Source organism: Hemitrygon akajei, chromosome 6 (genome assembly GCF_048418815.1).
Source record: "Hemitrygon akajei chromosome 6, sHemAka1.3, whole genome shotgun sequence".
NCBI lineage: Eukaryota > Metazoa > Chordata > Chondrichthyes > Myliobatiformes > Dasyatidae > Hemitrygon > Hemitrygon akajei.
In genome coordinates, this window is record NC_133129.1 from 184,649,536 (window position 1) to 184,674,045 (window position 24,510).

At 52.1% G+C, this 24,510-nt stretch overlaps 1 protein-coding gene across 12 annotated transcripts in view; it reads right to left on the reverse strand.

The window, feature by feature from the left end:
• Window positions 1-21,902, reverse strand: part of LOC140729753 (F-actin-monooxygenase MICAL2-like) — a 261,577-nt gene extending 239,675 nt beyond the window's left edge. For all 12 annotated transcript variants that reach the window (XM_073049926.1, XM_073049935.1, XM_073049934.1 and 9 more), the window contains exon 1: window positions 21,751-21,902. The gene's annotated coding sequence lies outside the window, so the exon portion shown is untranslated. The remainder of the gene's footprint in view (window positions 1-21,750) is intronic.
• Between the last annotated feature and the right edge of the window lie 2,608 nt (window positions 21,903-24,510).

Consider the following 24,510-nt stretch of genomic DNA (forward strand, 5'->3'; position numbering starts at 1 on the left):
TGAGCTCCCTAGGGCAGTGCCATCTAGAGCTTAGCTCCTGGTAGGGTTACCCATGCCGGAAGGTCAAGAGGATGGTTCCAGACAACGAGCGATCCAACCAAGACTCCACTGGTGGAAGCTGATGCCACATCACAATGGCAGTGAAGGGTCGGTCTTGCTATTGGACCTTGACCCTGATCTGTCAAGGATTGTGTGATGGCTGCCCATGTATCAGCCTCCTCACATTAAACAAAGTCACACACATGCATTCTCCATTAAGCGTGCACCACCATGCCACCCCACAGGGATTGGGGAAGACTAGTGAACTAAGATCTACTATGCCATCCCTAACTGCCCCCTCAGGAAGGTGGCTGTGAGCTGCCTTCAGGAACCACTGGAGTCCTTCTGGTAAAGGTGCCCCACAGTGCTGTTGGGGAGGGAGTTTCGTGCTTTCAAACCAGTGGTGGTACGTTTCCCAGTCAAGGTGGTACGTGACAAAGGGAAAAATAAAAACTACCCGGAGGATCACCGGGGTCTCCCTCTCTCCCTCTTTACTGAGAGCGTTGGAGACGAAGGTCCCGAAGAATTGTTGGGGATTCCGACCATCCGTCCCACAATCTCTCCGACCCACTACCATCAGGAAGGAGATATGGGAGCATCAGGACTCGGACTGCCAGACTGGGTAACAGCTTCCTCCCTCAGGCTGTGAGACTAATGAATACCCTGCCAACACCGAGGTCTCGTCACTAGGACACGAACTGTTTACTGTTCATCTGTGCTACACGCGGCATCCATTTTTAATTATATTTTATTAACTTATTTATGGTAATATTTAGTTTTATGTGCTGTGTGAAAACTGACGAATATGTCCTGATGAAGGGTTTCGGCCCGAAATGTCGACAGCGCTTCTCCCTATAGATGCTGCCTGGCCTGCTGCGTTCCACCGGCATTTTGTGTGTGTTGTTGCTGTGTGAAATACATGTTTTGTGGGTGCACTGTAGTCCAGAGGAACATTCTTTCGTTTAGTTGTATATATGTATTGTGGGTGACCGTGGTCCGGAGGAACGTTGTTTTGTTGGGTTGTATATATGTATTGTGGGTGACTGTGGTCCAGAGGAATGTTGTTTCATTGGGTTGTATATATGTATTGTGGGTGACCGTGGTCCGGAGGAACGTTGTTTCGTTGTGTTGTATATATGTATCGTGGGTGACCGTGGTCCGGAGGAACGTTGTTTCGTTGGGTTGTATATATGCATCGTGGGTGACCGTGGTCCGGAGGAACGTTGTTTCGTTAGGTTGTATATATGCATCGTGGGTGACCGTGGTCCGGAGGAACGTTGTTTCGTTGGGTTGTATATATGTATCGTGGGTGACCGTGGTCCGGAGGAACGTTGTTTCGTTGGGTTGTATATATGTATCGTGGGTGACCGTGGTCCGGAGGAACGTTGTTTCGTTGGGTTGTATATATGTATCGTGGGTGACTGTGGTCCGGAGGAACGTTGTTTCGTTGGGTTGTATATATGTATTGTGGGTGACCGTGGTCCAGAGGAACGTTGTTTCATTGGGTTGTATATATGTATTGTGGGTGACTGTGGTCCGGAGGAACGTTGTTTCGTTGGGTTGTATATATGTATTGTGGGTGACCGTGGTCCAGAGGAACGTTGTTTCATTGGGTTGTATATATGTATTGTGGGTGACCGGGGTCCAGAGGAACGTTGTTTCGTTGGGTTGTATATATGTATTGTGGGTGACTGTGGTCTGGAGGAACGTTGTTTCGTTGGGTTGTATATATGTATTGTGGGTGACTGTGGTCTGGAGGAACGTTGTTTTGTTGGGTTGTATATATGTATTGTGGGTGACCGTGGTCCAGAGGAACGTTGTTTCGTTGGGTTGTATATATGTATTGTGGGTGACCGTGGTCCAGAGGAACGTTGTTTCGTTGGGTTGTATATATGTATTGTGGGTGACTGTGGTCTGGAGGAACGTTGTTTCGTTGGGTTGTATATATGTATTGTGGGTGACTGTGGTCTGGAGGAACGTTGTTTTGTTGGGTTGTATATATGTATTGTGGGTGACCGTGGTCCAGAGGAACGTTGTTTCGTTGGGTTGTATATATGTATTGTGGGTGACCGTGGTCCAGAGGAACGTTGTTTCGTTGGGTTGTATATATGTATCGTGGGTGACTGTGGTCCGGAGGAACGTTGTTTCGTTGGGTTGTATATATGTATGGTGGGTGACCGTGGTCCGGAGGAACGTTGTTTCGTTGGGTTGTATATATGTATTGTGGGTGACCGTGGTCCAGAGGAACGTTGTTTCGTTGGGTTGTATATATGTATTGTGGGTGACTGTGGTCTGGAGGAACGTTGTTTCGTTGGGTTGTATATATGTATTGTGGGTGACTGTGGTCTGGAGGAACGTTGTTTTGTTGGGTTGTATATATGTATTGTGGGTGACCGTGGTCCAGAGGAACGTTGTTTCGTTGGGTTGTATATATGTATCGTGGGTGACTGTGGTCCGGAGGAACGTTGTTTCGTTGGGTTGTATATATGTATGGTGGGTGACCGTGGTCTGGAGGAACGTTGTTTCGTTGGGTTGTATATATGTATCGTGGGTGACTGTGGTCCGGAGGAACGTTGTTTCGTTGGGTTGTATATATGTATGGTGGGTGACCGTGGTCTGGAGGAACGTTGTTTCGTTGGGTTGTATATATGCATCGTGGGTGACCGTGGTCCGGAGGAACGTGGTTTTGTTGGGTTGTATATATGCATCGTGGGTGACCGTGGTCCGAAGGAACGTTGTTTCATTTGTTTGTACAGTCAGATGACAATAAACTTGAACCTGAACTTGAAACGTAGAAGATAGAACAGTACAGGCCATCCGGCCCACGATGTCATACCGACCTTTTAACCCTTCCCTCCTGTATAAGCCTCCATTTTTCTATCATCCACGGGCCTATCTGAGAATCTCTGAAATGTATCAGCGGGGTGAATACCAATGCCAAGCTTTGAAGAACAGTCTGGAGCCAAAGTTCCTCCAGTTCAGTGAGCCGATGATCTGGTTACTGTAAACACCAGATTCTGCAGATGCTGGAAATCCAGAACAACACACAGAGTGCTGGAGGAACTCAGTGGGTCAGGCAGCGTCTATGAAGGGGAATACACAGTCAATGTTTCGGGCTGGGACCCTTCATCAGAACTGGAAAGGAGAGGGGATGGAAAGCAGAATAAGGTGGCGGGGGGAAGGAAAGATGGGAAAGGTGAGACCAGTTGAGGGGAAGGTGGGTGGGTGGGTGGGTGGGGGGGGGACAGGAAGGAGTACAAGCTGACAGGTGATAGGTGAGAGGAAGGGGAAGGTGGGGGAAGGGAAGAGAGAGAGAGATGAGTGACTCTGGGTGAGCACATGGTCAAAGAGTGAGAGGGAAGCAGAGATCAGAGGGGGAGTAGTGAAAGTGGGTCTCACTGATCTCCTGCAGAAGAAAATGATCTAAACTTCCACAGGGTAGGCATGCTTTGAAGAGACTTCACCATGGAGCAACATGTGAGAGATTCTGCAGATGCTGGGAATCCAGAGCAACACACACAAAATGCTGGAGGAACTCAGCAGGTCAGGCAGCGTCTATGGAGGGGAATAAACAGTCAACGTTCTGTGCCAAGACCCTGCCCCCTTCCTTCTCAATCCTGATGAAGGGTCTTGTCTCCAAACGACTGACTATTCTCTCCATAGATAAACTGACCTGCTAAGTTCCTTCAGCACTTGGTGTCTGTTGCTCCCATTACAGAGTTTCTTTCTTTGTCTCAGGATCCCTTCTGGTTAATAAATCTCACCTAGTTTTTTAACAATTCCTCTTGATTTTCGCTATTTCAAAGGGGGGAAAATCAATTCCCCAAACATTTATTGAATCTCCCTGTCCCTTAAATTCTAAATCGTTTCAGCTTCATTTCCTAACATTAGGTACAGTAATGTGACACCAGGAGACTGACACCAATTCATCAACAAGAAATCTTACTCGGTGCTGGTAGATACGCAAAAGGAATTCTTTTGAGGAACCTGAAATTAATACTGGGAGTTTGCAAGAGGCACCACACACGCACGCGAACAAGGCACGTTCCAACCTCAGTACACACTCTCATAAACAGACACACAACACGTCACACGGCTCGATCACAACCTCACAACACACACACACACCCCACAGGGCACAATCACAACCTCACAACACACACCCTCACAGGGCACAATCACAACCTCACAACACACACACACACCCCCCCACAGGGCACAATCACAACCTCACAACACACACACCCCCACAGGGCACAATCACAACCTCACAACACACACACACACCCCCACAAGGCACAATCACAACCTCACAAAACACCCCCACAGAGCACAATCACAACCTCACAACACACACACACAGACACAGATAGAGGCACAACACGGCACACATTCACAACCTGAATCAGAGACACACACCCACTCCACGATCACAGCCTCACAACATACACGCAGGTTCACGAAAGTACACACACACACACACACACACACACACACACACACACACACACACACACACACACACACACACACACACACACACACACACACACACACACACACACACACACACACACACACACGGTAGGATCTGAGGGGACTCTGCCTCCTTCCTTTCCAGTCCTAATGAAGAGTTTCAGCGTGAAATGTCTGATTACTCCTGTCTGTGACAGCTGCCTGACCTGCAGAGTTCTTCCAGCAGTTTGGGTGTGTTACTGTGGATTTCCAACATCTGCCAAATCTTGTGTTAACATACCTGGGTGCTTTGTAGCAGCGTAGAATCAGAACCTTTGCTCTACACACCTGACCCCCAACACCTCTGCCCCAGAAATCTTCTTGTACCCTCCTCCCTAACAGTACTGATGAAGATTTGCAGACGGTAGACACAAACACGGTTTCTCCCCGCCCGGATTCCATCTCCCAGGTTGAATATTTACGGCAGCTTCTGTTTTTATTTAGGAGTCAAGGTTTGTTGTTCTGGAGCCATGGACAATCCCAGCTGGTGCATGGAAAACTCGTCATATTTCCCAATGGAAAACATTCCTTCCTTTCCAGTGCTGAAGGATCTCATCCCATCAACTCTGCATTGGCTTCCTGCACTGTCAGAATTGATTTTAAAGCTCTCAATGATCTGGGACTAGAGTACATCACAGAATCGCTTTCACTTTATAATCCTGCTCGAGCTCTCAGGTCGTTTTCCGTCGGTCTCTGAAATTTAAACAACCTCCTTCAAAAGATCATCGGCAGGTACGTGTTTTTGATCAATGAAGAATTCAACACCTAAAACTATAAAGGATGCAGACTCCGTTAACACCAGCTCAAAACCTATTTAACCGTGCTTCTAACCAACATCTTACGTCTTCTATTTTCTTTTTCTATTTTTTCCTATTTTCACCTTATCCCAGTGTAAAGCACCTTGAACTACATCATCTGTATGAAGGGTGCTCGATAAAATAAAGTTACCATTATCATCCCGGCCCAAAATGTCCACTGTTTATTCACTTCCATAGATGCTGCCTGACCTGCTGAGTTCCTCCAGCATTTGCGTTTGTTACAACAACCTCAGTGTTACTTTTACATAAAAATTGGTTTCAGGTTTTTAAACTCCCAGATCTTTTGGGGAAATTGTCACAGCAGTAACATTCAGCATTAATCATCAATGGGAGAGCTAGGACTCTATCACGCCCTGTCAATGAACAACTTCACAAAAGCAATGTCAGAGCTCTGGTTCAAACACACTTGGAATATTGTGTTTGGTTCTGGTCTTCTCATTATAGGACGGATGTGAAGCTTTGGAGAGAGTGCAGAGATGGTTTACCAGGATGCTGCTTGGATTAGAGAGCGTGAAGAGCGCTCGAATGAGCTAGGACACAAAGGCCAGCTCCATCATGGGCACCAGCCTCCCCGGCACGGAGGACATCTTCAAAAGGCCACGCCTCAAAAAGGTGGCGTCCGTCATTAAGGAACGCATCACCCAGGACACGCCCCCTTCTCATTGCCACCATCAGGGAGGGGGCACAGGAGTCTGAAGGCCCCTCTTCTCATTGCCACCATCAGGGAGGGGGCACAGAAGCCTGAAGACACACACTCAACAATTCAAGAATGGCTTCTTCCCCATCTGCCATCAGATTTCTGAATGGACAATGAACCCATGTACACTACCTCACTATTTCTGCTCTTCTTTAATTTCATATAAAATTAAGTAGTATTTTCATATTTCTTATTGTAATTTATAGTTTTTTTATGTATTGCACTGTACTGCTGCCACAAAACAACACAATTCACAACCTGTGCCAGTGACATCAAACCTGATTCTGATTTTCTCTTCGGAGTGAAGGAGAGACTTGATAGAGGTGTTGTCATGACCCCAGCCCCCTCCTTTGTGAGAATCACAAGAGCCCTAGTCAAGGGAGGGTCAAATGACCCAAGAGGGGGAGAGACGTGCTGGAGAGACACAGGAAAATGGGAGAGAGAGGGAGACGTGCGGAAGACCACGTTCCCCCGGGAAGCAGAATAAAGTGACTCTGACTATTGTCTCATGAAGACCACGTGTAAAGCCCTCGGGCAAAGTGGGCTGGTTGAGAGAGAGATTGACACCGGCGATCCCGTGAGGAAGTATAAAGGAGGGTCTGGGGGGAGGACCCCTTCAGACGCACCAGAAGACATGCTAGAGATCCTGTGACAGCGTTTTGATAGCGACAGCCGGTGGTGGGGTTCGTGTGCGTCTTTTCCTTGCCTGGGATTGGCGACCCCACAACGGAAGAACGGCTTAGCTACAGGGGAGGCCACCGATGAGCGTTCATTCCCCCAACGAGGCTCCGACAAACCGAACTCCTCCAGGTTGGAAAACCGGTCGGGTAACTCTTTCATCCCCCCTCTCTCTCTCTTTCTAACAAAAGTGCACCAACGCGACACCACAACGACGGCAGCTGGTGGAACTGCAGTGACCGCAAAAGACTTTTAGATATCCAGTAAACAATATATATCTACATTACCCCCAGACAACGATATAGCTTATTTCTGATTGATTATTACTATACCTGTGCTTTAGATTGAGTTGTGACAACGTATATGATCTGAATGTTTTGTATTAACCATACGTTTGTGCCCCTTTATAAATAAAAACGTTTGAAAATAGTAGCATCAGGCTTCAGTGGACCCATCTATCTTTGCTGGTAAATTACCCGGTTACTGGGGAATGTAACAGTGTACAATAAGCATCAGTAAAGTGCACAGCCAGACTGTTTTCCAAGGTTGAAATGGCTAATATGTGGGGGTATAATCTTAAGGTGATTGGAGGAACGTATAGGGGGGAATTGTCAGAGCTTAGGTTTCCTTTTACACAGACAGTGGTGGGTGTGTGGAACATCCTGCCAGGGGTGGTGATAGAGGCAGATACATTAGGAGCATTTAAGAGATTCTTAGATAGGCACATGGATGATAGAAAAATGGTGGGCTCTGTGGGAGGGTAGGGCTAGATTGATCTTACATAGGTTAAAACTAGGTGAGAGTAAGCATTCTGCAAGGACTAGAAGGGCCGAGATGGCCTGTTTCCGTGCTATAATTGTCACATGGTTAAAACGTCAGCACATTGTGGGCCGAATGGCCTGTTCTGCGCTTTATTGTTCTGTGTTCTAAATACAGATAACATCAGGTGAATTACAAGTTTGAAATCCCTCCCCTGTCAAACCAGTTTCTGAAAGAGCCTACTTCTGTAGTAAGTCTCTGACCTGGTTCAACAGTGAACTCCCCGAGGCTCTGAAACGGTTAATGAGTCATCCTGCCAAACGATAACAGTCCAACATGTGGACAAACCCAAACGGTCTCCAGAGATAAGGAGTGCTGAGCTGGCAGTTACATGAAACAATGTTTAAAAAATAAAACTGAAAGAGCGCACAGAAAGTTTACAACGACGTTGCCGGGACACGAGGTCCTGAATGGGTTAGGTCCTTATTCCCTGGCGCACAGGAGAACGAAGGGAAGCTTGATAGAGGCACATAAAATTATGAGGGGTATGGATCGGGTAAATACAAGCAGGTTTTTTTCCACTGAGGTTTGGTGGGACTACAACCAGAGGTCATGAGTAAAGGGTGAAAGGTGAAATGTTTAAGGGGAACATGAGGGGGAACTTCTTCACTCAGAGGGTGGTGAGAATGTAGAGTCAGCTGCCAGCAGAGGTGGTGGATGTAGGTTTGAGGATAAGTACATGGATGTGAGGGCTATGGAGGGCTATTTTCCTGGTGCAAGTCGGTAGGACTGGGCAGACAATTAGTTCAGCACAGAGTAGATGGGCCGAAGGGCCTGTTTCTGAGCTGTAGAGCTCTGTGATTCTAAAGTCCCAGAGCTCCTTTTCGTATGTGAGACTAAACCCCACTTACAATTTGCAGATGATACCTTTGCAGTGGGCTGATAGCGATGAGCTGGACCACAGGAAGGGGATAGACAGTTTACTAAGAGGCTGGCAAGGTGACACGTTTGAAGCATAGTGGTTAACACCATCACTTTAAAGCGCCAGCAATCATGGCTGTTGCTCGGTTCCCGCTGCTGTCCTGAAGAAGTTAGCATCTTCTCCCCGTGACTGCCTCTGGGTGCCCCGGTTTCCTCTCTCATTCCGAAGACCAACGGGTCAGTGTTAGCCAGCTGTGGGCGTGCTATATTGAAGCCAGAAGCGCGGCGACATTTGCGGGCTGCCCCCAGCACATGCTCAGACCGTGTGGGTCATCGACGTGCTTCTGACGTACAGATAAAGCTATTCTTTCTCTCAATGTCGACAAAACAAAAGAGCTGGTCATTGAGTTCAGAAAGTGGGGCAGTGTACGTGCTCCTGTCTATGTCACTGTGTTGAGGTTAGGTTAAAGAGAGCTTTAAGTTTCACCAGTATTCTGTCCTTATCCAACGACATTTATGTCATAGCCAGGAAACCTCACCAAAGCCTCAACTTCTCCAGGAGGCTAAAGAAACTTGGCATGACCCAGTCACACTCTACCAACACTGCAAAAAGCATTCTGTCCATGTGCACAGCAGCCTGGTACGGCAACCGTTCTGCCCGAGACTGCAAGAAGCTGTAGTGTTGTGGACAGTTTCACACATCACTCAAACCAGCCTCCCTTCCACAGTCTGTCTTCACTTCTCACTGCCTCAGTAAAGCAGCCAACGCAATCAAAAACTTTATCCCCCCCCCCAAGATATTCTCATTTCTCCCGACCAATCGGGCAGAAGGTATAAACGTCTGAAAGCTCGTCCCAGCAAGTTCAAGGACATCTCCTACCCCACTGTTATATGTCTATTGAATACTCCCTGGTATGACAAACCGATCTTTAAACCTCACAATCGTTATGACCTCGCTCTTTTTGTGCCTGCACTGCTCTCTCTCTGTAACTGTAACACTTCATTCTGCATTCGGGCGCTTCTGCGATCTCCTGGGGGATTTAACGTGGATGAGAGTGGAGAGAGCAGGCATGGCATCGCTGTCTGTGCACGCTGCATCAGTTCCTAATGGTGGGACATGAATCTGTGGCCTACTCTGACTCGCAGAGTAGAGCACTGAGCAAGATTAAAACCAATGAGGACGAGAGTCGAAAGCAGACGGGTGTTCAGTGCCGTCTGCATGCGTTTGAGCAGTCTTCTCGCAGGCGGAGGGTGCTGGAGACTTGGGTCTCACAGTGCCAGGCCCAGGAGCAGCAGCTGCCCTACAGCCATTGGGCTACTGGACGGGCTCCACTCACCTCGGTGCTCAGCACACTCCACAGTGTTGGACTCCATTTCGGAGACTCTGCAGTTCCTTCCCATCTGTTTTTCTTTTACTTTTTATTCCGCGATCTGGTCGAGGTGCTTCAGCGCTGAACTGATCCTGTAGCCGCGGCCTGCACCCACTGGCACTGTGGGGGAACTGATTCTGTGGCTGTGACCTGCACCCACTGGCACTGTGGGGAACTGATTCCATTGCTGTGACCTGCACCCACTGGCACTGTGGGGAACTGATTCCATTGCTGTGACCTGCACCCACTGGCACTGTGGGGGAACTGATTCTGTGGCTGTGGCCTGCACCCACTGGCACTGTGGGGGAACCGATTCTGTGGCTGTGGCCTGCACCCACTGGCACTGTGGGGGAACTGATCCCGTGGCTGTGACCTGCACCCACTGGCACTGTGGGGGAACTGATCCCGTGGCTGTGACCTGCACCCACTGGCACTGTGGGGGAACTGATCCTGTAGCTGTGACCTGCACCCACTGGCACTGTGGGGGAACTGATCCTGTAGCTGTGACCTGCACCCACTGGCACTGTGGGGGAACTGATCCCGTGGCTGTGACCTGCACCCACTGGCACTGTGGGGGAACCGATTCCATTGCTGTGACCTGCACCCACTGGCACTGTGAGGGAACCGATTCCATTGCTGTGGCCTGCACCCACTGGCACTGTGGGGAACCAATTCCATTGCTGTGACCTGCACCCACTGGCACAGTGGGGGAACTGATCCTGTGGCTGTGGCCTGCACCCACTGGCACTGTGGGGGAACTGATCCCGTGGCTGTGGCCTGCACCCACTCGCACTGTGGGGGAACTGATCCCGTGGCTGTGGCCTGCACCCACTGGCACTGTGGGGGAACTGATCCCGTGGCTGTGGCCTGCACCCACTGGCACTGTGGGGAACTGATTCCGTGGCTGTGACCTGCACCCACTGGCACTGTGGGGGAACTGATCCCGTGGCTGTGGCCTGCACCCACTGGCACTGTGGGGGAACTGATCCCGTGGCTGTGGCCTGCACCCACTGGCACTGTGGGGGAACTGATTCCATTGCTGTGGCCTGCACCCACTAGCACTGTGGGGGAACTGATTCTGTGGCTGTGGCCTGCACCCACTGGCACTGTGGGGGAACTGATTCCATTGCTGTGACCTGCACCCACTGGCACTGTGGGGGAACTGATTCCGTGGCTGTGACCTGCACCCACTGGCACTGTGGGGGAACTGATTCCATTGCTGTGGCCTGCACCCACTGGCACTGTGGGGGAACTGATCCTGTAGCTGTGGCCTGCACCCACTAGCACTGTGGGGGAACTGATTCTGTGGCTGTGGCCTGCACCCACTGGCACTGTGGGATAACTGATTCCATTGCTGTGACCTGCACCCACTGGCACTGTGGGGGAACTGATTCCGTGGCTGTGACCTGCACCCACTGGCACTGTGGGGGAACTGATTCCATTGCTGTGACCTGCACCCACTGGCACTGTGGGGAACCGATCCCGTGGCTGTGACCTGCACCCACTGGCACTGTGGGGGAACTGATTCCATTGCTGTGACCTGCACCCACTGGCACTGTGGGGAACTGATTAAATTGCTGTGACCTGCACCCACTGGCACTGTGGGGGAACTGATTCCATTGCTGTGGCCTGCACCCACTGGCACTGTGGGAGAACTGATCCTGTAGCTGTGGCCTGCACCCACTGGCACTGTGGAGGAACTGATTCTGTGGCTGTGGCCTGCACCCACTGGCACTGCGGGGGAACTGATCCTGTAGCTGTGACCTGCACCCACTGGCACTGTGGGGTAACTGATCCTGTAGCTGTGGCGTGCACCCACTGGCACTGTGGGGGAACTGATTCCATTGCTGTGACCTGCACCCACTGGCACTGTGGGGAACTGATTCCATTGCTGTGACCTGCACCCACTGGCACTGTGGGGGAACTGATTCTGTGGCTGTGGCCTGCACCCACTGGCACTGTGGGGGGAACTGATTCCATTGCTGTGGCCAGCACCCACTGGCACTGTGGGGAACCGATCCCGTGGCTGTGACCTGCACCCACTGGCACTGTGGGGAACCGATTCCATTGCTGTGTCCTGCACCCACTGGCACTGTGGGGGAACTGATTCTGTGGCTGTGGCCTGCACCCACTTGCACTGTGGGGGAACTGATCCTGTAGCTGTGACCTGCACCCACTGGCACTGTGGGGGAACTGATTCCATTGCTGTGGCCTGCACCCACTGGCACTGTTGGTGAACTGATTCCATTGCTGTGACCTGCACCCACTGGCACTGTCGGGAACCGATCCCGTGGCTGTGGCCTGCACCCACTGGCACTGTGGGGGAACTGATTCCATTGCTGTGACCTGCACCCACTGGCACTGTGGGGGAACTGATTACATTGCTGTGGCCTGCACCCACTGGCACTGTGGGGGAACTGATTCCATTGCTGTGACCTGCACCCACTGGCACTGTGGGGGAACTGATTACATTGCTGTGACCTGCACCCACTGGCACTGTCGGGAACCGATCCCGTGGCTGTGGCCTGCACCCACTGGCACTGTGGGGGAACTGATTCCATTGCTGTGACCTGCACCCACTGGCCCTGTGGGGGAACTGATCCTGTAACTGCGGCCTGCACCCACTGGCACTGTGGGGGAACCGATCCCGTGGCTGTGACCTGCACCCACTGGCACTGTGGGGAACCGATTCCATTGCTGTGACCTGCACCCACTAGCACTGTGGGGGAACTGATTCTGTGGCTGTGGCCTGCACCCACTGTCACTGTGGGGAACTGATTCCATTGCTGTGACCTGCACCCACTGGCACTGTGTGGGAACTGATTCTGTGGCTTGCACCCACTGGCACTGTGGGGGAACTGATCCCGTGGCTGTGACCTGCACCCACTGGCACTGTGGGGAACCGATTCCATTGCTGTGACCTGCACCCACTGGCACTGTGGGGGAACTGATCCCGTGGCTGTGGCCTGCACCCCCTGGCACTGTGGGGGAACTGATCCCGTGGCTGTGGCCTGCACCCACTGGCACTGTGGGGGAACTGATCCCGTGGCTGTGACCTGCACCCACTGGCACTGTGGGGAACTGATTCCATTGCTGTGACCTGCACCCACTGGCACTGTGGAGGAACTGATTCCATTGCTGTGGCCTGCACCCACTGGCACTGTGTGGAACTGACTCCATTGCTGTGGCCTGCACCCACTGGCACTGTGAGGGAACCGATCCCGTGGCTGTGACCTGCACCCACTGGCACTGTGGGGAACCGATTCCATTGCTGTGACCTGCACCCACTAGCACTGTGGGGGAACTGATTCTGTGGCTGTGGCCTGCACCCACTGGCACTGTGGGGGAACTGATTCCATTGCTGTGGCCTGCACCCACTGGCACTGTGGGGGAACTGATTCTGTGGCTGTGGCCTGCACCCACTGGCACTGTGGGGAACTGATTCCATTGCTGTGACCTGCACCCACTGGCACTGTGGGGGAACTGATTCTGTGGCTGTGGCCTGCACCCACTGGCACTGTGGGGAACTGATTCCATTGCTGTGACCTGCACCCACTGGCACTGTGGGGGAACTGATTCTGTGGCTTGCACCCACTGGCACTGTGGGGGAACTGATCCCGTGGCTGTGGCCTGCACCCACTGGCACTGTGGGGGAACTGATCCCGTGGCTGTGGCCTGCACCCACTGGCACTGTGGGGAACAGATTCCATTGCTGTGACCTGCACCCACTGGCACTGTGGGGAACTGATTCCATTGCTGTGACCTGCACCCACTGGCACTGTGGGGGAACTGATTCTGTGGCTGTGGCCTGCACCCACTGGCACTGTGGGGAACTGATTCCATTGCTGTGACCTGCACCCACTGGCACTGTGGGGAACTGATTCCATTGCTGTGACCTGCACCCACTGGCACTGTGGGGGAACTGATCCCGTGGCTGTGACCTGCACCCACTGGCACTGTGGGGGAACTGATCCTGTAGCTGTGACCTGCACCCACTGGCACTGTGGGGGAACTGATCCCGTGGCTGTGACCTGCACCCACTGGCACTGTGGGGGAACCGATTCCATTGCTGTGACCTGCACCCACTGGCACTGTGGGGGAACTGATCCCGTGGCTGTGACCTGCACCCACTGGCACTGTGGGGGAACCGATTCCATTGCTGTGACCTGCACCCACTGGCACTGTGAGGGAACCGATTCCATTGCTGTGGCCTGCACCCACTGGCACTGTGGGGAACCAATTCCATTGCTGTGACCTGCACCCACTGGCACTGTGGGGGAACTGATCCTGTGGCTGTGGCCTGCACCCACTGGCACTGTGGGGGAACTGATCCCGTGGCTGTGGCCTGCACCCACTGGCACTGTGGGGGAACTGATCCCGTGGCTGTGGCCTGCACCCACTGGCACTGTGGGGGAACTGATCCCGTGGCTGTGGCCTGCACCCACTGGCACTGTGGGGGAACTGATCCCGTGGCTGTGGCCTGCACCCACTGGCACTGTGGGGGAACTGATCCCGTGGCTGAGGCCTGCACCCACTGGCACTGTGGGGGAACTGATTCCATTGCTGTGGCCTGCACCCACTAGCACTGTGGGGGAACTGATTCTGTGGCTGTGGCCTGCACCCACTGGCACTGTGGGGGAACTGATTCTGTGGCTGTGACCTGCACCCACTGGCACTGTGGGGAACCGATCCCGTGGCTGTGGCCTGCACCCACTCGCACTGTGGGGGAACTGATCCCGTGGCTGTGGCCTGCACCCACTCGCACTGTGGGGGAACTGATCCCCTGGCTGTGGCCTGCACCCACTGGCACTGTGGGGGAACTGATTCTGTGGCTGTGGCCTGCACCCACTGGCACTGTGGGGGAACTGATTCTGTGGCTGTGGCCTGCACCCACTGGCACTGTGGAGGAACTGATTCTGTGGCTGTGGCCTGCACCCACTGGCACTGTGGGGGAACTGATTCTGTGGCTGTGGCCTGCACCCACTAGCACTGTGGGGGAACTGATTCTGTGGCTGTGGCCTGCACCCACTGGCACTGTGGGGGAACTGATTCTGTGGCTGTGGCCTGCACCCACTAGCACTGTGGGGGAACTGATTCTGTGGCTGTGGCCTGCACCCACTGGCACTGTGGGGAACCAATTCCATTGCTGTGACCTGCACCCACTGGCACTGTGGGGGAACTGATCCTGTGGCTGTGGCCTGCACCCACTGGCACTGTGGGGGAACTGATCCCGTGGCTGTGGCCTGCACCCACTGGCACTGTGGGGGAACTGATCCCGTGGCTGTGGCCTGCACCCACTGGCACTGTGGGGGAACTGATCCCGTGGCTGTGGCCTGCACCCACTGGCACTGTGGGGGAACTGATCCCGTGGCTGTGGCCTGCACCCACTGGCACTGTGGGGGAACTGATCCCGTGGCTGTGGCCTGCACCCACTGGCACTGTGGGGGAACTGATTCCATTGCTGTGGCCTGCACCCACTAGCACTGTGGGGGAACTGATTCTGTGGCTGTGGCCTGCACCCACTGGCACTGTGGGGGAACTGATTCTGTGGCTGTGACCTGCACCCACTGGCACTGTGGGGAACCGATCCCGTGGCTGTGGCCTGCACCCACTCGCACTGTGGGGGAACTGATCCCGTGGCTGTGGCCTGCACCCACTCGCACTGTGGGGGAACTGATCCCCTGGCTGTGGCCTGCACCCACTGGCACTGTGGGGGAACTGATTCTGTGGCTGTGGCCTGCACCCACTGGCACTGTGGGGGAACTGATTCTGTGGCTGTGGCCTGCACCCACTGGCACTGTGGAGGAACTGATTCTGTGGCTGTGGCCTGCACCCACTGGCACTGTGGGGGAACTGATTCTGTGGCTGTGGCCTGCACCCACTAGCACTGTGGGGGAACTGATTCTGTGGCTGTGGCCTGCACCCACTGGCACTGTGGGGGAACTGATTCTGTGGCTGTGGCCTGCACCCACTGGCACTGTGGAGGAACTGATTCTGTGGCTGTGGCCTGCACCCACTGGCACTGTGGGGGAACTGATTCTGTGGCTGTGGCCTGCACCCACTGGCACTGTGGGGGAACTGATTCCATTGCTGTGGCCTGCACCAACTGGCACTGTGGGGGAACTGATTCCATTGCTGTGACCTGCACCCACTGGCACTGTGGGGGAACTGATTCAATTGCTGTGACCTGCACCCACTGGCACTGTGGGGAACTGATTCCATTGCTGTGACCTGCACCCACTGGCACTGTGGGGGAACTGATTCCATTGCTGTGACCTGCACCCACTGGCACTGTGGGGGAACTGATTCCGTGGCTGTGACCTGCACCCACTGGCACTGTGGGGGAACCGATCCTGTGGCTGGGACCTGCACCCACTTTCACTGTGGGGGAACCAATCCCATGCCTGTGACCTGCACCCACTGGCACTGTGGGGAACCGATCCCGTGGCTGTGACCTTCACCCACTGGCACTGTGGGGGAACTGATCCCGTAGCCACGGCCTGTACCCACTGGCACTGTGGGGGAACTGATTCCATTGCTGTGACCTGCACCCACTGGCACTGTGGGGGAACTGATCCCGTGGCTGTGACCTGCACCCACTGGCACTGTGGGGGAACTGATCCCGTAGCCGCGGCCTGCACCCACTGGCACTGTGGGAACCGATCCTGTGGCTGGGACCTGCACCCACTGGCACTGTGGGGGAACTGATTCCATTGCTGTGACCTGCACCCACTGGCACTGTGGGGGAACCGATCCCGTGGCTGTGACCTGCACCCACTGGCACTGTGGGAACCGATCCTGTGGCTGGGACCTGCACCCACTGGCACTGTGGGAACCGATCCTGTGGCTGGGACCTGCACCCACTGGCACTGTGGGGGAACCGATCCCGTGGCTGTGACCTGCACCCACTGGCACTGTGGGAACTGATCCTGTGGCTGGGACCTGCACCCACTGGCACTGTGGGGGAACCGATCCCATGGCTGTGACCTGCACCCACTGGCACTGTGGGGGAACTGATCCCGTGGCTGTGACCTGCACCCCTCAGCAGCTCAGTGGCTATGGACTCGCTTTTGGGGTCTCTGCAGTTGCACGATTTGTTCTTTTTTTTCATACATTGTGTCTTCGTTGTGCGAGCGTTTTCTTTAATGGGTCCTGTCGTGTTTCTTTGTTACATAGAAACATAGAAAACCTACAGCACAATACAGGCCCTTCGGCCCACAAAGTTGTGCCAAACACAACTTAGAAATTACTAGGCTTACCTATAGCCCTCTATTTTCTAAGCTCCATGTACCTATCCAAAAGTCTCTTAAAAGACCCTATTGTATCCGCCTCCACCACCATTGCCGGCAGCCCATTCCACACACTCACCACTCTCTTGCATAAAAAACTTACCCTGATATTATCTCCGTACTCCCCAGCACCTTAAACTCGTGTCCTCTTGTGGCAACCATTTCAGTCCTGGGAAAAAGCCTCTGACTATCCACACGATCAATGTCCCTCATCATCTTATACACCTCTATCAGGTCACCTCTCATCCTCCTTCACTCCAAGGAGAAAAGGCTGAGTTCACTCAACCTATTGTCATAAGGCATGCTCCCCAATCCAGGCAACATCCTTGTAAATCTCCTCTGCACCCTTTCTATGGCTTCCACATCCTTCCTGTAGTGAGGTGACCAGAACTGAACACAGTACTCCACGTGGGGTCTGACCAGGGTCCTATATAGCTGCAACATTACCTCTCGGCTCCTAAACTCAATCCCACGATCGATGAAGGCCAATACACCATACGCCTTCTTAACCACAGAGTCAACCTGTACAGCTGCTTTGAGTGTCCTATGGATTTGGACCCACGTTTTGCAATGTCTGCAAGAAGCTGAACCTCAAGATTGCATTCTGGATACGTACTTTGATAACAAAGTACGGTAATTTCCCCTTGTACATTGCTGTAATGAATTGATCTGTGTGAACAGTATGCAGGACAAGTTTTTTACTGGACCTCAGTTGATGTGACAATGTACCCTATGTGACAATATAACCAGTTTACTTCAAGCAGCATCAGCAAGAGACTCTATCTCAGGAAGGCAACGTCCATCAGGGATTTCACCACGCTCCAGAAGCCTGAAGTCCCACACCACCAGGCTCAGGAAGAGCCAACGTCCATCAGGCATTTCACCACGCTCCAGAAGCCTGAAGTCCCACACCACCAGGCTCAGGAAGAGCCAACATCCATCAGGGATTTCACCACGCTCCAGAAGCCTGAAGTCCCACACTACCAGGCTCAGGAAGAGCTAACGTCCATCAGGGATTTCACCACGCTCCAGATAGATAGATAGATAGATAGATAGATAGATAGATACTTTATTCATCCCCATGGGGAAATTCAACTTTTTTCCAATGTCCCATACACTTGTTGTAGCAAAACTAATTACATACAATACTTAACTCAGTAAAAAAAATATGATATGCATCTAAATCACCATCTCAAAAAGCATTAATAATAGCTTTAAAAAGTTCTTAAGTCCTGGCGGTAGAATTGTAAAGCCTAATGGCATTGGGGAGTATTGACCTCTTCATCCTGTCTGAGGAGCATTGCATCGATAGTAACCTGTCGCTGAAACTGCTTCTCTGTCTCAGGATGGTGCTATGTAGAGGATGTTCAGAGTTTTCCATAATTGACCGTAGCCTACTCAGCGCCCTTTGCTCAGCTAGCTCAGAAGCCTGAAGTCCCACACCACCAGGCTCAGGAAGGCAATGTCCATCAGGGATTTCACCACGCTCCAGAAGCCTGAAGTCCCACACCACCAGGCTCAGGAAGAGCCAACGTCCATCAGGGATTTCACCACGCTCCAGAAGCCTGAAGTCCCACACCACCAGGCTCAGGAAGAGCCAACGTCCATCAGGCATTTCACCACGCTCCAGAAGCCTGAAGTCCCACACCACCAGGCTCAGGAAGAGCCAACGTCCATCAGGGATTTCACCACGCTCCAGAAGCCTGAAGTCCCACACCACCAGGCTCAGGAAGAGCCAACGTCCATCAGGGATTTCACCACGCTCCAGAAGCCTGAAGTCCCACACCACCAGGCTCAGGAAGAGCCAATGTCCATCAGGGATTTCACCACGCTCCAGAAGCCTGAAGTCCCATACCACCAGGCTCAGGAAGAGCCAATGTCCATCAGGGATTTCACCACGCTCCAGAAGCCTGAAGTCCCACACCACCAGGCTCAGGAAGAGCCAACGTCCATCAGGGATTTCACCACGCTCCAGAAGCCTGAAGTCCCACACCACCAGGCTCAGGAAGAGCTACCTCCCTTCGACCAGTACAACCCTAACACAGGAGATTCTGCCGATGCTGGAAATCCAGACCAGCTCACACAAAATACTGGAGGAACTCAGCAGGTCAGGCAGCAACTATGACGGGAACAAACAGTTGATGTTTCCAGTTGAGACCTTTCATCAGGCACAACCCTAATCACTGCAGTTCAACAACTCTATAACTAAAGAACCTTGTAGCATTCTGAAGGTCTGACTCTCTAAAGCAGCTGGACAAAGGCTGATCTCCAAAGCAGCCCACATGGCCAGCACCATTCTCCGTCGGCTCACTTATCTATGAACATTGTTACCACGTTCCAGGCACCCACACTTTCTTCTTCTGAAGCCATCCCTCCTACTCGCCAGAGTCCTACATCCTGGGCCAATAGAAGGTATACAGCTTTGTCCATCTTCTAGACAAAGATCCTTTCCCACCCAGGGATGAGGTCTGTGGAGCTTCTGCTGGTGTTTCTGTAGCTCTGGGTTTTGACAGGATGGGGGTTGCTGGTCCCATGCCCAACCCTCCTTTCAAAATCAGGTTTAGAACCGTCCATGATGGAGTTCCACCATTCTGTGTATTAAAAAAATCTTGGCCGTCATATCTCCCTCAAACTTTTCCCTTCTTACCTTATTCCTACGCTCTCTGCTATTTGACATTCCCACCCCAGGGAACACTACAAATTCAAAATTTCTTTTAAGCATCCTCTGGTTAGGTTTTGTTCTTTGGGGACTTCAGGAAGGGGAAGTCACGGCTATATACACCAGTCCTCAACGAGGGATCAGGAGTGGAAAGAATGAGCAATCTCTGAAGATCTATCCTGGGCCCAGCATATTGATGCAATTACAAAGGTGGCTCAACAGTGACTGGATTTCATTAGGAGTTTGTGGAGAATTGATATGTCACCAGATTCTAGCAGATTTCTACAGATGAACCATGGAGAGCATTCTAATTGGTTTCATCATCGTCTGGTATGGAGGGGCCACTGCACACGATTGGAAAAAAGCTTTAGAAAGTTGTAAACTCAGCCAGCTCCATCATGGGCACTAGCCTCTCCAGCATCAAGGACACCTTCAAAAGGCGATGCCTCAAAAAGGCAGCGTCCATCATTAAGGACCCCATCGCCCAGGACATACCCTCTCCTCATTGCTACCATCAGGGGGAAGTACAGGAGCCTAAAGACACACACTCAGTGATTCAGGAACAGCTTCCTCCCCTCCGCCATCAGATTTCTGAATGGACAATGAACCCATCAACACTACCTCATGATTTTACTCATTAATTTAATACTTTAATATATATTTCTTAAATTATGTATTGCAGTGTACTGCCGCCACAAACCAGCAAACTTCACGACACATGCTGGTAACATGAAACCTGATTCTGATTCTAACACAGCCCACTGCGATCTCTCTCCGGTGAAGGGGCACACGAGTGTGGACTGGCGAAGTGGAACCACCCATCGCCTGAGGGTCTTCCTGGCTACTATCTCCGCAGCATCACCAAACACAGAGAAACTGCCAGAAACCCCTCAGCAAAACGTCACAGCCATCTGTTATCCACGGGATGGTGAACTGTCCTTCAAAAGCCCACTCACAGACCACCAAGCCGGGCTACCCCGTCACTTCACTCTCGTTGGGAGCCTCGCTGTAAACGTGTCGATTGCAAAGTACCTTGGCATGCTCGAACGGGATGAGGCAGGTGCTACAGAAACCCAGATTCCTCCTTTAATTTGCACCATTTCTGTTACAGCGACTACTGCCCCTTCATCCCTCCTTTTCTTTTTTATCTCCTTTCTTCTCTTCCCTCCCCTCTGCCTCCCAAAATCTCTCTCTCCCCCCTACAGACAGACAGACATACTTTATTGATCCCGAGGGAAATTGGGTTTCGTTACAGCCACACCAACCAAGAATAGTGCAGAAATATAGCAATATAAAACCGTAAATAATTAAATAATAATAAGTTAATCATGCCAAGTGGAAATAAGTCCAGGACCAGCCTATTGGCTCAGGGTGTCTGACACTCCGAGGGAGGAGTTGTAACCTCCTACCTCCCTCCCATCCCCTCACCTCCTCCCTCTCGTTACTCCCTCACCCCTTCTCACACTTCTCCCTCTCACCCCCTCCTTCCCATCCCCTCACCTCCTCCCTCTTGTTACTCCCTCACCCCTTCTCACACCTCTCCCTCTCACCCCCTCCCTCCCATCCCCTCACCTCCTCACCCCTTCTTACACCTCTCCCTTTCACCCCTACCTCCCTCCCCCCGCAACTCCCCCTGCCATCCTCCCCCCCCACACCCTCTCTTGCCCTCACCCCCACCCCCCCCCCACTCCCGCCTCTCCCCTGCCTTTCCTCCCTCTCCCTCTCTCACGCACTGTTTGGAAAAGACCACACGGCTCTATTTTATTAATAGCCGCACACACAAATAGTTGTGCTGAGTTGCTTGTTACTGTGAGTGAGGGTTAATCATTAAACGGCAACACTTCAAATGGTAAAACGAAGCCCGCACACCACAGAGTGACAGAGACACCCGACACAACCCGGAAACTCCAAAACTCCGCGCTCCCTCACCAGTAAAGCATTAGCACTTGGCACGGCCAGAGAACTTGGCTGACACTTGTCGGCAGAGGGTTGTGTCCATACTTACAGAACCACGGGGGTCCATCCGAAGGCTGGGGTCCCTGTGAAGAGTCTCCTCGCTCGGATTGAGGGAGTTAACACGTTCCTGTGCTAACGACAGTCGGTTCTCCAGCTCGCACAAACAAGAGGCTGGTCGCCCGGTTCCTCCCATCTGTGCTCGCTGGGGTTGGTCTGATCCGGCTGCCGATGGCCAATCACACGGTAGCGAGAATCGTTAAGGAGTTTCACTTCACCAGCCCTCCAAATACAAACCCGTTTCACAACAAACACCTCTTCGCCGTTTTCATTCAGCTGTCCGGCTGACTCCCCACGCTGAAACTCTCCCTTCGGGGACAACCCCCGCTTGGACTGAGACCGGGGAGCCGCCGCCGCTAATGAGGAAACAAGACAAAGGAACAGAAGCCGGCCATTCGGCCATCACCTGCTTCGCTATTCCATCCCGGCTGACTTACGATCCCTCTCAACCCCATTCTCCTGCCTTCTCCCCGAAATCTTTGACACCCTGACTAATCAAGGACCTGTCAACCTCCGCTTTAAGTATATCTGATGACTTGGCCTCCACACCGTCTGTGGCGACGAATCCAGGGATTCACCACACTCTGGCTAAATATATTCCACCTCATCTCGTTCTAAAAGGACGTCCCTCTATCCCTGGAGTTCCCAACCTGGGGTCCATGGACCCCTTGCTTAATAGTATTGGTCCATGGCAGAAAGAAGGTTAGGAGCCCTGATCTATTCCGAGGCTGTGCCCTCCGGACCTAAACTCCCCCACCTCAGAAACATCTTCTCCACGTCCACTCTATCCCTTCTTTCTTTCTTAAGTCCATTCAGGCCTAGGGGGCCGGCGTCGGGCACGATGATGGACTCTCCACTCCTCTCTCCCTCATCAGTGTGTTCAGCTCATCTACAATAGCCGCGCCACTATCTTCTAGGAGCCTGTTGACCATAGTCTTGGGAGGGCGCCCAGGGTTCATCCTCCCGTGCTTGGGCTCCCATGTGATGATTAGCCTGGCAGGTAGCTCAGGGTGGCGTAGACAGTGCCCCGCTAGTCTATGGAGGTCGAACTCTATCCCAGCCTTTCAATATTCAATAGATATCAATGAGATCCCCTCTCATTCTTCTATTCTCCATTGAGTACAGGCCTAGAGCTATCAAACATTTCTCGTACATGAATCCTTTCATTTCTGGAATGATTCTGGTGAACTTCCTCTGGACCCTCCCCGGCCGCACTGCTTGCAGGCTCTCCGTGTCCCTGGGTGTCATGTTCTGTAGATTAATGGTGTATGACTCACATAATGCTGGTGGAACGCAGCAGGCCAAGCAGCATCTGTAGGGAGAAGCATTGTCGACATTTCAGGCCGAGACCCTTCGTCAGGACTGAGTGAAAGACTCTTTCAGTGAGTCCTGACAAAGGGTCTCGGCCCAAAACGTTGACAATGCTTCTCCCTACAGATGCTGCTTGGCCTGCGGTGTTCCACCAGCATTTTGTGTGTGTTGCTTGAATTTCCAGCATCTCCAGATTTCCTCGTGATTGATGTTGTCCTGGAACCATGTTTCTGCAAGAACAAGGACGTAGCATTTCCTCATCACGCGCTAGTGTAGCCCCAGCAGAACCCCATCACTGAACTGTTCCCACAACCTGTGGGTTCATTTCAAGCACTCTTCATCTCATGTTCTGGATATTTATTGCTGATTTATTTATTCTCTCTTTTGTATTTGCAGTTTGTTGTCTTTTGCACACTGGTTCTTTGACTGTTGGATTCTGCCTTCCAATGATTCTATTGTGCTTCTACTGCGAATGCCCGCAACAGAATGGATCTCAGGGTTGCAGATGGTTCCATGTACTGTATGTATTTAGACAATGAGTACAGGTCATGGAACAGCATGGGGAAGGGTCCTCCAACCCAACTGGTCCATACTGACTCAGTTGCCCATCCAAGCTCATCCCATTTGCCTACACTTGATGCATATCCCTCTAAACCTTTCCTACCCATGTACTTGTCCAAAACTTTTTTTACATGTTGTTATTGTTGCCAAATCAACCACTTCCTCTGGCAAGACACACAAAATGCTGGAGGAATCCGGCAGGCCAGGCAGCATCGATGGAAAAGAGTATTGTCAATGTTTCAGGCTGAGACCCTTTAGCAGGACCCTAGGTTTGCGTTTCTCCAGCATTTTGTGTGTGTTGCTTTGGATTTCCAGCATCTGCAGATTCTCTCAGGTTTATGACACTTCCCCGGCAACTTGTTCCATATAGGGATCACTATTTGTGTGAAAAACTGAACCCCGGGTCGCTTTTCAGTCTTTCCCTCTCGGCATAAACCTGGGCAGCACTGTTGTCGTGGTCAGAACGTAGTACAGCACAGTATCAGGCCCTTTGGCCCACAATGTTGTACCAATCCAATTAAATTAGTCATCAAATGGACAACCTAACTAATCCCTTCTGCCCACATAATGGCCAAATCAAGTTTATTGTCATTTAACTACAGATGTGTCTGTACCGAATATAGAAACGAGACAATGTTTCTCCAGTCAGGGTGTAGAGCACATAAAACACATAACATGTGAAAACTTATGAAGGTAGGGATAAAATTTACAGATGAATCACTCATAAATAACAAACAAAAATGCATTAATATTCAATATTATAAGGTTCAGAACAAATTAACCTGGGATACTTCGAGTATGATGCGGCAGAGAGTTCAGAAGCCCAGTGGCCTGGGGCTTCTCACCCTGACCGTTCTTGTTTTTATGCATCGGAGTCTCC